A 10,416-nucleotide genomic window follows, 5' to 3' on the forward strand; every position below is an offset into this window, starting at 1 on the left:
GTGTCTAGTTATGGTAAGGGACATTGAATTTAGAATCAATGACAATCCTTTGTATTCTCTTATCTGTCCATTTATCATATGCTTCATTAATATCCTTTCGACTAATGTTGATGCATAGGATTAGATAGGGAATTTGGGGTACATGGAGAGAGAGTTGGGCTACTTGACTGGCGAGAGTTTAGTTCAGACACCCTATAGAGGTACGGTTCGTGGTTGTATTGTCATTTCTATGTCTTTCTTAGAATTGTGTATTTCTTGTTTAGTATTTGTGACTCCTTCCTGTGATTTCAAATTGACCTTCTCAACTTTTGGCTCTATAGAATTTTGCTCTCTATGACTAATACACGAGGTCTCAGTGATATCTTATAGGATTGTGGCCTGTATTTCTGCCCTTTGACTCTCCCTTTGGTTCTATAAATGATGCTTGTGAGCCTTAAATATTTTCTTCCTCTCCCCCTTCTACATTCCTGACTATGAGTGATGATAGTAAAAATTACCCTTGTTATTTTCTTTCTTTCATGAAATACGTGTTTGGATAAAAATGCTTGCACTATGTGGAGTTTTGAGGAGATGGGTCATCATTGCAAGTAACTGATTCAGTTGTGGCTCATTTAAATATTGAATCCATATTTATTTCCTATTTTATTTTCTTGAGGTTCTAATCACATTTAACGGTCTGTGTAGGATGGTTTACCATTTGGTGGCAGGACCCTGCCAATACTATGCTACACGCCAAGGAAAGAGGTAGGTTGTCTTCTGGACCTCCTCTCGATTGTTTTTCCCCTTGGAATGATGATAATAGGATCACCATTTTTGATGCTTGTTGCATGTGACTAATTGGTTGACCTTAGTTTGCATTGTCGACATTAGTTCATTTCTTAAAGGTGATTGATTTTTCGACCTTCATTGTAGTAATAATACAGTGGGAGATGGTACTGACTGTACGACACCCGTTCTATAAATTTGTAATTTTATTAAATTTTATCTTAATTATGGAAGACTTTGTTTAATTTGAAAGGCTTTCTATGGTTATTTATTTTTTTGTCCACTGTGAGCCCTTTCGACAGTGAATGCGGTGGCAACAAGACTCCTTGATCCCATGACTCTCCCTTGACATATTTTTATTTTTATTCACAACACTTGGAAAGCATGAGATATATGATATGAAAAGTAAATTGTTGTAGTGCTATGTATCTTTGGTAATTTTATTTCAAGTACAAAAAAATTATAGTTCTCTACATATTTTATTTTTAAGATCTTATTTCGGGTTTTTGACCCTCTCGAGGTCGATCACATCAATGATTTAGTTATTTCTTAGCAACCCCAGCTACATCTTCCTACATTGAATGTATTGTTTCTTCTTTCTTGAATGCTAGGTTACTGTTGGACATAGGGTGCATAAATTGCATGGACAATGGCTTAGCGAAATGGTCCTCACCATCTTGTTCCTCGGTGTTTGACGAGACATATTTAATGAGGTAACATGCCTTAATGGAAACACTCATATGAAGGGTTATATAGCCCTTTAATGGGCGTCCTCTAAGACCCTTATTTTTTTAATTGTTGGGGTACTTGCATTGTCTAGTCTAGTTCTTGCAAGAAAATTTATTTTGTTTATATTTAACTTGATCCTCATTACACCATTGTCATACCTTTGAGAGGGAAAATTTTGTACTAGTGGTTTAAATCTAGGAGGTCACACTCTATACTAGTAATTTAACTAGCACTCTAGTTAGACATTTATTCCCACTATAATTTAATGTTTAATTTTTTCTATTAGCTCAATGCCCATTCTACTCTATCAAGTCTAAGATATTGCTTCATTGATCTACTTGTAATGGAGAGAAAATGGGTTTTTTGTTCTTGTCCAGCTTTGTCATTAGGGGTGAATTGATATTACATTTTTCCAAGAAATACCTTTCTTTTTAGTACATTGTTGTAATTCCTTGACACACGCAAAGTGATCCACTTTCACCACCACATATGTATGTATTATGGCTCCCATTGAACCTTTTGGTTGACAATTCTTCTATTGAAATATAGGTATATATAAATATGCGAGTGTGTGTGCGCACGCGTTTATGTATGTGTGTGTGTGTGTAATGGATGACCCTAACACCTTTTCATTGTTATTTTATTTATAAAGAACTCATGACTATTGACAAAATTCATGAATGAAATTTATCCATATTTAAGGATAGTTTCGTGATCTGAATTGGATCCACAAAAGACTGTCGAGAACCTTGACTGTATCGGGATGAACAAATCCTTGAAAATTCCAAAACAGTGATCAAAGACACCTTGAACCAGTGGCAATGGCCGCCAACATAGAACAACGAGGACCTCGATCAAAGCGCGCAGACCGAGGCCCATGGAGACTGCCCAGGAGGTCAAAGCAGCACTTGGGAGCCCCAGATCGGGAAAAGGAGAAGATTTTGATGCGTGATTACCGCTGGGAAAACAGGGCCAAAGTAGAAGAGCCTTAAGCACTCGGTCGCATTAGGAGCTAGAGAACCGCGGGCAGAGAAACAAAAAAAAAGCGCTAAAGGACAAAGACGGGACCCGCGCTCTGGAAAACTGATGGTATTGATTGGGGCGCCCTTGAATGGTAAGAGGTTTTGGAGGACAGCGGAGCGATCCCACTCAGCGATCGACACGTGGTAGCAGAGGTGAGAGAAAAACTGTCGTTGATCGCGCGCTATCGGTCGAGCAAGTGAACCGCGCTTGACATGCGTATGACGTTGGATCTGGAGGAGCCCAGATCGGACAGCTGAGATTGCGCTCGATGGAGGAAGCAGAATCGACAGGGGATTAAGCCAAGTTCTAAAGAGATTTGGAGTCCGTTTGACCACCACGGGGGAGAAAGAACGCATACACAACATAATGGAAGAAACAAACCGACGGAGTGTGTTGGCACCAGTTAGATGGAGACAAGTGGCCACTTCCTGAGCGTTCATGCTGATGCCAAACAAGAAATTCCAAGCGCAGCTGCAGAAGGTGAATCGCCGCAGGTGGGAGAGGAACCGAACAGGCATAGGGATCGAATGACTAAAGCCATGAACAGAGACAGTCAAGCAGAAAAAGAAGAAAAAAGGCAGAAGAGTTAATTGGAAACCCAAATTGAGAGGAGTCCAAGCAACTAAGAGAGACAATGAACACAGAGAGCAGTAAAGCCAAGCAGAGGAGACAGAGGGCCGAGCTAACCACAGGCAGCATCGAGCACCAGAGAGCTTGAAGATTCAAGCCTTCCCATAGAGGAATCTATCTGGATCGAGCATCATAGTTGGCTCTTTCCACTGTAGACCAAGGGTCACAGAGCTGGTAGGAAGAACAAGAGTCTGTGTACTCCGAGTGGCTTGGGGAATCCAAGAACCACCCTGCCAAGAAAACCTGCTTCAGGAGAACTCACATTAAGTCCCTGTATTTGTAATTATGTGCTTAAAGACACAATAAAAGAAGGCCACCACTGAGAGATGGACCGGAGATGTAGCCCTCGAGAATAGGGTGAACTCCTTATTAAAAATTCTTGTGTCTTTGTGTTTCTCTGCTATCTTTCCACTTATTTTCTGTGTATTGGCAATCTGATCGATCCATTGTTCAATAACATAGAACACACACACCATCACATGAGTCTGTAATACCTTTTGTTTAATAAATTTTCAAACTGAGGTCACTCATAGGGTGATTATCAGATCAAGTGGTATCAGAGCTCTCGGCCATAAGGTTAGACAAGCTTGTGCTGGTTTAGCTGTGAATATTCACTAGATCAAAGCTCAAGTTAGGAGAAGGAGAGTTGGTGGAAACTAATCCTGAAATTGGGAGAGTCTATTCTCGGAAGACAATGTCAGAGGAAGGTTCTATAGGGCCAAATCCTCAATTCATAGAAAGTTTCCTAGCTATAAAGTCTATGGTAGAAGAAATGAATAGGGACTTTAGAAAGCATAGGGATGAAGATTCATCAGGTTCTAAACAAGAAAAAGAAAAAGATGAGTCTCATTTCCATGACCACTCCAAAGGAAAGGGGACAGAGGAAAGCTTTGTCACACCTCTTAATAGCCATGTGCATAATAAGAAAGCATCTCTGATTAAGTTAGATGTTAAATTTGATTTGCCTATATATGATGGAGAGCTAAATGCTGAAAATTTGGACAATTGGATAAGACAAATTGATGTGTATTGTAGGGTACAAAACATAGACTCAGACAAGAGTAAGATTCAGCTGGCAAGCCTACGCCTAGGAGGCACTACCTTGGTTTGGTGGGAAGGCAGAACCCAAGTTGATATGAAGAAACATGGTAATACCATCTCTGTCTGGAGTGAATTTGTTGTTGCAATCAAAAAGCAGTTCTATCCATTGGCCTACATGCAACAAGAAATGATGAGTTGGCAAACGTTTCGGCAGTTGAAAGGGAAAAGTGTACAAGGGTATACTCAAGAGTTCAGAAAGAGAGCATTGATGTTGGGTATCTCATTAGACTCACCAGAGACTCTTTTGAAGTACATTGGTGGTCTACACAGCTACATGAGGCATACCATCCTCATGTTTAATCCCACTAGTATAGATGAGGTATCTGTACAAGCTACTCATCTAGAAGCCAGAGGAAAGAATGGAAATCCAGAAGTTGGGGGACCATCCCAACCCACTGTAAGCAAGAGCAAGGAGAAAAGGAAGCAGAAGTGGAAAGCAAGGAAGGCTAACATTGCACAAAAAGGCAAAGCTTCATGCACTCACTATAAAAAGGAGGGGCATGATGATGAGCACTGTTGGATTCTGCATCCAGAGCTGAGACCTAAGAAGTCCGAGGGCAAGAAGAAGAAGACTGCTGCAGCTATTCAGAAAGATTTGGGGTCAGACTCGGGAGATGAAACAATCATTGCAGCCACAGGTATAAAAGGTAAGAATTCTGAAGCATCTACTAGTAATTTTTCTCAATCTGTTATTGATGAAGAACATGAGAGAAAAAGACATGAGCTTTTCCATATTCGAGTTGTTTCCAAAAATCAAAAGATTGATACTTTGTTTGATAGTGGCTCACAAGTAAATCTGATTTCTGAAGCAATTGTAAAGAAATTGGGATTAGCAACTACACCTCATAAGAAGTCGTACCCATTAGGATGGTTGAATGATAAAGCACAACTACAAGTGACTAGACAGTGCAAACTCAAGTTTTCTTTTGGGTCAGCATTTGTAGATGAGGTTGAGTTAGATGTAATTCCTTTAGATATATGTGGAATTGTTTTAGGAAGTCCCTAATTGTATGATAGAAAAGCTATTTTCTATAGAGCTGAGAACAAGTATCTACTTGTTAAAGATGGAATCAAATACTTTGTAAGGGCTCATAAGCTCAAGAATAACTATACTCTCATCAACTCAGGACAGATGAAAAGAATGATAAATTCATGCAAACAGTTCTTACTAATGGTTGTAAAGGAAAAGAAATTTGATAAAACCAATGTATTTGGGGGTTGTAATGCTGATCAGCAAGTTGATATAGAAAAGATTGTTTTAGAGTATGATGTCTTATTCAAAGAACCTAAAGGTCTGCCACCCAAAAAAGGAATAGTACATGATATTATTTTGCAGCAAGATGTTCCTTTGCCTAACATTGGGATGTACAGGTTGTCTGCTTTAGAGAATGCTGAAATCAAGAAGCAGGTGCTGGAGTTGCTCGAGAAAGGGTTAATCAGGCCTAGCACATCACCATGTGCGTCACCCATCGTCTTGGTGAGAAAGAAAGATGGCTCATGGAGAATGTGCATTGACTACCGAGCACTAAATAAGATAACAATAAAAAATCCTTATCCCCTTCCTCGCATAGATGATCTTTTAGATCAATTGAAGGAAGTTGTTTATTTCACCAAGCTGGATTCGCATAGTGGATACCATCAAGTCAGAGTTGTAGAGCAAGATGCATGGAAGACTGCTTTCAAAACAAAGCAGGGATTGTATGAATGGATGGTTATGCCTTTTGGCCTAACTAATGCTCCTGCTACTTTCATGAGATTAATGAATGATGTACTCAGACCTTTTCTTGATGATTTTGTTATTGTGTATCTGGATGACATTCTGATTTTTAGTAAAACATGGGAAGAACATTTAAAGCATGTTAAGCAAACATTAGATGTTTTGAGAAGAGAAAAACTTTACGTTAAACTCTCCAAATGTGAATTTGGCAAAACCTCTCTAAATTATTTGGGTCACATAGTAGGGGGAGGTAAATTGAAAATAGATCCCTCTAAAGTAGCAGTCATTGTAAATTGGGCTAAACCCCAGTCTCCTACAGAAGTGAGAAGCTTCTTAGGAGCAGCACAATATTGGAGGAAGTTCATTTCAAATTTTTCCTCAATTTCAGCACCCTTACTACTTTGACAGAATTGAACAAGGTGTTCTAGTGGGAAGGCAAACAATAGAAAGCCTTCAACACCTTGAAAGAAAAGATTAGTACAACACCTGTACTAGCACTTCCAGATCTACAAAGACCATTTGAGATCCAAACTGATGCCAGTGACTATGCCATGGGAGTGATGTTGACACAGCACGGTAAACCCATATGTTATCATTCTGAGACTTTTAATCGTGCAGTAGTTAACTATCCTACCTATGATAAAGAATTGTATGCATTAGTTCAGAGTGTGAAAAAGTGGAAACATTACTTAATGGGAAAAGAAACAGTAATACACACTGATCATCAGCCACTTAAATATCTACACTCCCAAACTAAGTTGAAACAATCAAGAAATTACAGATGGATGGGTTTTCTACAACAGTTTCATTTAGTCATCAGATATAAAAAGGGCATACATAACAAGGTTGCAGATATGTTATCGAGACCCATTATAAATGCATCTACCATACTTAAGCATAATTCTATGCTGCATGAAATCTACATAGAACAGTATGCTCAGGACATGGACTTTCAAGATGTATATGCAACTTTGAGTCAAGGAAAAAGAGTAGAAGAATTGGACTGTCATGTGAAGGACCGACTCTTATATCATTGTGAGAAACTCTGCATTCCACAAACTTAGAGACTAAAGATAATTAGGGAAGCCCACACTTCTCTAATATCAGGTCACTTTAGGGTAAGTAAAACAGTTGCACAGCTGCAAAGGTTCTGCTATTGGCCGAAAACGAATGAAACGGTTTCTAGATATGTAAAGGGGTGTGCTATGTGTGCAAAAAGAAAGCCCAACAACAGAAAACTAGGCTTATACACTCCATTACAAGTTCCTTCTCACCCTTGGGAAAGCATTTCCATGGATTTTGTTGGAGGACTGCCCAAATCTAGGAAAGGTCATGATTATCTGTATGTTGTTGTGGATAGATTCAACAAAATGTGTATTTTGATACCCTGTAGTAAATAGATTACAGCTGAACAAACTGCAAAATTATTCTTTGAACATGTATGGGTTCATTTCGGATTACCCACTTCTATTGTATTTGATCGAGACACCTGATTTGTGGGGAAGTTTTGATCAAGTCTGTGGGAACTAATGGACACCAAGTTAAAGAAAAGCACAACTTTTCATCCACAAACAAATCGCCAGACAGAAGTAGTTAACAGGACGGTGATCCAGTTACTGAGAGGATATTGTAGCAAACACCCTAAGATTTGGGATGAACACTTGTGTTATGTGCAGCATGCTTACAATAGAGCCATACACTCTTCTACACATAGATCTCCTTTTGAGACCTGCTTTGGTTTCGTACCAAGGTCTCCTTTGGATTTTGTCTTTGGTAAAGATACCATGGTTGATAGACACAGTGATGTGGACAAGGTAACTAGGTTCATTGAACAGATCTAGGAGATCCACCAGGTAGTACAGGAACAGCTGGAAAGGAGTCAGGCCAAGTACAAGGCTAGCCATGATAAGCATCAGATGGAGCAGAGTTTTCAAGTTGGAGACCAAGTCTGGCTGTATATCAGCAAGGATAGGATACAAGGTGAAGGTAAAAAGCTAAAACCTATCAGGTATGGACCCTTCAGGACACTTGAGAAGGTTGGTGAAAATGCCTTCCGCCTTGAGCTGCCAGCTTACATGCACATCTACTCAGTCGTAAATGCAAACTGTTTGAGGTTGTTTGAACCTTCAATGATTGACGACCCCGAAGAGCAGACTCAATTACCTTCTATTGACGACCTGCTACCTGAATATCTAAATGAGTTGCAGGAAGATACAGTGCTGGATAGGAAGGTAAGGACGGCACGCAGTGGACAAGTGGAATACCTCTGGATTGGGCTTAAAGGTTCGAAGCTGAGCAGTGTGAAGTGGATTGAGATTGGACAAGTGAGACAACAGTTTCCTCACTTATTCGTTGCTTGAAGAAAACCAACTTTTGGTGCTCCAAAAGCTTTTTCAGTGAGAAGGCCGTGATCTGAATTGTATCCACAAAAGACTGTCGACAACCTTGACTGTATCGAGATGAAAAAATCCTTGAAAATTCCAAAATAGCGATAAAATATGCCTTGAACCAGTGGCAATGGCTGCCAACATAGAACGACGAGGACCTCAGTCAAAGCGCGCTGACTGAGGCCCATGGAGATTGTGCAGGAGGTCAAAGCAGCCCCTGGGAGCCCTGGATCGGGAAAAGGTGGCGATTTTGATGCACGATTATCGCTGGGAAAACAGGGCCAAAGTGGAAGAGCCTTAAGCACTCGGTCGCGTTAGGAGCTGGAGAACCACGGGCGGATGAATAAAAAAAAGTGCTAAGGGACAAAGGCAGGACTTGCACTCTGGAAAACCGACGGTATTGATCAGGGCGCCCTTGAACGGTAAGAGGTTATGGAGGAGAGTGGAGCGATCCCACTTAGCGATCGACGCGTGGCAGCGGAGGTGAGAGAAAAACCGCCGTTGATTGTGCATTATCGGTCGAGAATTTCACCGCGCTTGACATGCGTATGACATTGAATCTGGAGGAGACCAGATCGGACGGCTGAGATTGCACCCGATGGAGGAAGAAGAATCGATAGGGGATTAAGCCGAGTTCTAAAGAGATTTGGAGTCCGTTTGACTGCCATGGTGGAGAAAGAACACATACATGACGTAACAGAATAAATGAACCAACGGAGCGTGCTGACACTAGTTAGATGGAGACACGTGGCCACTACCTGAGCATTCGTGCTAACGTTGAACAAGGAATTCAAAGCGCAGCTGCAGAAGGTTAATCACCGCAGGCAGGAGAGGAACTGAACAACCATAGGGATCGAATGTCTAAAGCCATGAACAGAGACAGTTGAGAAGAACAAGAAGAAAAAAGGGAGAAGAGTTAATTGGAAACCCGAATGGAGAGGAGTCTAAGAAACTAAGAGAGACAGTGAACACAGAGAGCAGTAAAGCCAAGTAGAGGAGATAGAGGGCCGAGCTGACCATAGGCAGCATCGAGCACCAGAGAGCTTGAAGATTCAAGCCTTCCCATATAGGAATCTATTGGGATCGAGCATCACAGTTGGCTCTTTCCACTGTAGACCAAGGATCACAGAGTTGGTGGGAAGAAAAAGAGTATGTGTACTCCGAGTGGCTTGAGGAATCCAAGAACCACCCTGCCAAGCAAACTTGCTTCAGGAGAACTCACATTGAGTCCCTGTATTTATAATTCTCTTCTTAAAGACACAATAAAACAAGGCCACCACTGAAAGCTAGACTGGAGATGTAGCCCTCGAGAATAGGGTGAACTCCTTATTAAAAATTCCTGTGTCTTTGTGTTGCTTACTGTGTTTCTCTGTTGTCTTTCCACTTATTTTCTGTGTATTGGCAATCTGATCGATCCATTGTTCAATAACACAGAACACACACACCAACACATGAGTCTGTAATACCTTTTGTTTAATAAATTTTCAAACTGAGGTCACTCATAGCGTGATTATCAGATCATTCCAAAATAAATCAACTCATTTGACATATAAGCCTAAAATTTTCACATTCCATCGATTTTTTTTGAAATAATAGTAACATCCATACTATACTATCAAATCAAATATTATCATAACATCGATGGAAGTCATTCTTATTAATTAGTGACAGTAATTGCAACACATGCATCAAGGTTTAGATGAACTTGCAACTAGATGGACAATACAGATTCGTGAAGGAAGTTTCACCAGTCTGTAGTTGATCCATAGGTCAAATATTTTTACTAAGACACCCCCAAACTTGTGTTTCGATCTTGTCGAAGTGTCTTCCTCCTCTTTCCCAATGTTAGTTTGCAAATTTAATTTTCAACAACAAATGGTGGAATTCACAAATACAATCTCAGTCTAACACATCTACTTGTGCTCTTGTAGCTTCAGACTCATTCCTCATTCCTCAAGTAATTCTCCAGTCGACCTTGACCCCTCCTAGCCTCATAGGATATATGAAAAATCACACTAACATTTATTTATTCCATAGCACTTCTTCCACCATCATGTTATATCC

This window comes from Pinus tabuliformis, chromosome 5_1 (assembly GCF_031772625.1).
Source record: "Pinus tabuliformis cultivar Carrire ecotype Pingquan chromosome 5_1, CPIR1, whole genome shotgun sequence".
Taxonomy (NCBI): Eukaryota; Viridiplantae; Streptophyta; class Pinopsida; order Pinales; family Pinaceae; genus Pinus; species Pinus tabuliformis.